At 40.3% G+C, this 3,804-nt stretch overlaps 1 non-coding gene across 1 annotated transcript; it reads left to right on the forward strand.

Moving 5' to 3' along the window:
- Positions 1-2,753: 2,753 nt before the first annotated feature.
- Positions 2,754-2,861, forward strand: LOC148554958 (small nucleolar RNA R71). Its single transcript, XR_015887134.1, has one exon. It is a non-coding gene; the product is annotated as a small nucleolar RNA R71 (small nucleolar RNA).
- The last annotated feature ends 943 nt before the right edge of the window (positions 2,862-3,804 follow it).

The raw sequence follows: 3,804 nt of genomic DNA on the forward strand, positions 1-3,804 counted from the left end.
AACAGAGAAAAATAAATAGACAAAGAGATTAAGGAACAGGTCCACCTTAGTGAGGGTGGCGTCTTCTTCTTCTTGAAGAACCAATGGTGCTCTTGAGCTCCTCTATGTTTGTTCCTTGCCTTTGTTGCTCCTCCCTCATAGCTCTTTGATCTTCTCTAATCTCATGGAGAATAATGGAGTGCTCTTGGTTTTCCATCCTTAGTTGTCCTATGTTGGAACTTAATTCTCCTAGGGAGGTGTTGATTTGCTCCCAATAATTCTGTGGAGGGAAGTGCATTCCTTGAGGCATCTCAGGGATTTCATGGTGAGGAATTTCCTCATGCTCTTGTTGAGGTCCATGAGTGGGCTCTCTTGTTGTGCAGTCAAATGCTCTATTACTGAGCTATGGACCCTTGAGATGAATCTCTCCATCTCCCATGACTCGGAGGTGGAAGCTTTTGTCTTCCCTTTCCTCTTTCTAGAGGTTTCTCTGGCCTTAGGTGCCATTAATGGTTATGGAAAAATAAAAGCAATGCTTTTACCATACCAAACTTAAAATGTTTGTTCGGGGAAGAAAAATGGAGGAGAGGGAAAGAGGTGGGATAGGTGGGGATCCTGTGGGTTCCACAGATCCAGTGGGTCAAGGACTTAACATCCCTGCTCCAATTAGGCGTGTAAAACACCCTTAGAGTGCATGTCTGGCGTTAAACGCCAGCTTGCTGCTTGTTTCTGGCGTTTAACGCCACTTCCATGCTCTGTTCTGGCGTTAAACGCCAGTCTGGTGCTTGTTTCTGGCGTTTAACGCCAGCTTGATGCTTCTTTCTGGCGTTAAACGCCAGTTTGATGCTTCTTACTGACGTTTAAATGCCAGTAAGTTCTTCCTCCAGGGTGAGCTATTTTTAAAGCTATTTTTCATTCTGTTTTTTTATTTTTCAGTAGTTTTTGTGACTCCACATGATCATCAACCTAATAAAACACGAAATAATAATAAAATAAAATAGATATAATTAAATAACATTGGGTTGCCTCCCAACAAGTGCTTCTTTAATGTCAATAGCTTGATAGTGAGCTCTCATAGAGCCTCAGAGATATTCAGAGCATTGTTGGAACCTCCCAACACCAAACTTAGAGTTTGAATGTGGGGGTTCAACACCAAACTTAGAGTTTGGTTGTGGCCTCCCAACACTAAACTTAGAGTTTGACTGTGGGGGCTTTGGTTGAATCTGTAGTGAGAGAAGCTTTTCATACTTCCTCTCCATGGTTACAGAAGGAGATCCTTGAGCTTTAAACACAAGGTTGTCCTCATTCAGTTGAAGGACTAATTCTCCTCTGTCCACATCAATCACAGCTCTTGCTGTGGCTAGGAAGGGTCTTCCAAAGATGATGGATTCATCATCTTCCTTCCCAGTGTCTAGGATTATGAAATTAGTAGGGATGTAAAGGCCTTCAACCTTTACTAATACGTCCTCTACTTGTCCATAAGCCTGTCTTTTTGAGTTGTCTGCCATCTCTAATGAGATTCTGGCAGCTTGAACCTCAAAGATCCCAAGCTTCTCCATTACAGAGAGTGGCATTAAGTTTATTCCTGACTCCAGGTCACACAGAGCCTTCTCAAAGGTCATGGTGCCTATGTTACAGGGAATTAGGAATTTACCAGGATCCTATTTCTTTTGAGGTAATTTCTGCCTATCCAATGCATTTAGTTCATTGGTGAGCAAGGGAGGTTCATCTTTCCAAGTCTCATTACCAAATAATTTGGCATTCAGCTTCATGATTGCACCAAGGTACTTAGCAACTTGCTCTTCAGTAACGTCTTCATTCTCTTCAGAAGAAGAATAATCATCAGAGCTCATGAAGGGCAGAAGGAGGTTCAATAGAATCTCTATGGTCTCTAGATGAGCCTCAGATTCCTTTGGTTCCTCAAAGGGAAACTCCTTATTGGTCATTGAACGTCCCAGGAGGTCTTCCTCACTAGGATTCACGTCCTCCTCCTCCCTTGTAGGTTCGGCCATGATGGTCAAATCAATGGCCTTGCACTCTCTCTTTGGATTTTCTTCTGTATTGCTTGGGAGAGTACTAGGAGGAGTTTCAGTGACCCTTTTACTCAGCTGGCCCACTTGTGCCTCCAAATTTCTAATGGAGGACCTTGTTTCATTCATGAAACTTAGAGTGGCCTTAGATAGATCAGAGACTATATTTGCTAAGCTAGAAGGATTCTGCTCAGAATTCTCTGCCTGTTACTGAGTGGATGATGGAAAAGGTTTGCTATTGCTAAACCTGTTTCTTCCACCATTATTAAAGCCTTGTTGAGGCTTTTGTTGATCCTTCCATGAGAAATTTGGATGATTTCTCCATGAGGGATTATAGGTGTTTCCATAGGGTTCACCCATGTAATTCACCTCTGCTATTGCAGGGTTCTCAGGATCATAAGCTTCTTCTTCAGAAGATGCCTCTATAGTACTGTTGGATGATTCCTTCAATCCATTCAGACTCTGAGAGATCATATTGACTTGCTGAGTCAATATTTTATTCTGAGCCAATATGGCATTTAGAGCATTAATTTCAAGAACTCCCTTCCTCAGAGGCGTCCCATTACTCACAGGATTCCTTTCAGAAGTGTACATGAACTGGTTATTTGCAACCATGTCAATGAGTTCTTGAGCTTCTGCAGGCATTTTCTTTAGATGAATGGATCCACCTACAGAATGGTCCAATGACATCTTAGATAATTCAGACAGACCATCATAGAATATATCCAGGATGGTCCATTTTGAAAGCATGTCAGAGGGACACTTTTTGGTCAGTTCCTTATATCTCTCCCAAGCTTCATAGAGGGATTCACCTTCTTTCTATTTGAAGGTTTGAACATCCACTCTAAGCTTACTAAGCTTTTGAGGAGGAAAGAACTTGGCTAAGAAAGCCGTGACCAGCTTATCCCAAGAGTTCAGGCTATCCTTAGGTTGAGAGTCCAACCATACTCTAGCTCTGTCTCTTACAGCAAATGGGAAAAGCATAAGCCTGTAGACCTCGGAGTCAACCCCATTGGTCTTAACAGTATCACAGATCTGCAAGAATTCAGTTAAGAACTGAAAAGGATCTTCTGATGGAAGTCCATGAAACTTGTAGTTCTGTTGCATCAGAGAAACTAATTGAGGCTTTAGCTCAAAATTGTTTGCTCCAATGGCAGGGATTGAGATGCTTCTTCCATGTAAATTGGAATTTGGTGCAGTAAAGTCACCAAACATCTTCCTTGCATTGTTATTATTTTCGGCCATGTCTCCTTCTTTTTCGAAAATTTCTGTCAGATTTTCTCTAGAGAGTTGTGCTTTAACTTCCCTTAGCTTCCTCTTTAGAGTCCTTTCAGGTTCAGGATCAGCCTCAACAAGAATGTTCTTATCCTTGTTCCTGCTCATATGAAAAAGAAGAGAACAGAAAATAATAGAGATCCTCTTTGCCACAGTAGAGAGATTCCTTATGTAAGTATTAATAAGAGAAGAATAGAGGAAGGAAAAGATAAGAATCCAAACACAGAGGGGAAGAGTGGGTTCGAATACTTGGGTGGAAGAGAAGTGTTAGTAGATGAATAAATAATTAGAAGGAGATGAGAGAGAAGAATTTTCGAAAATAATTGAAAAGAAAAGAAAAATATTTTTGTTTTGATTTTTAAAATTAAAGTTAAAAATTCGAAAATTAAGAAAGGAAAATAAAATTAAATCAGACTAAAATTTAAAACAAATAGTTAATTAAAAAGAAATTTTGAAAAAGAGGAAGGTGGTTTTCGAAAATTAGAGAGAGAATTAGTTAGATAGTTTTGAAAAAGATATG

This window comes from Arachis ipaensis, chromosome B6 (assembly GCF_059453495.1).
Source record: "Arachis ipaensis isolate K30076 ecotype BB chromosome B6, ASM5945349v1, whole genome shotgun sequence".
NCBI classification, from domain to species: domain Eukaryota; kingdom Viridiplantae; phylum Streptophyta; class Magnoliopsida; order Fabales; family Fabaceae; genus Arachis; species Arachis ipaensis.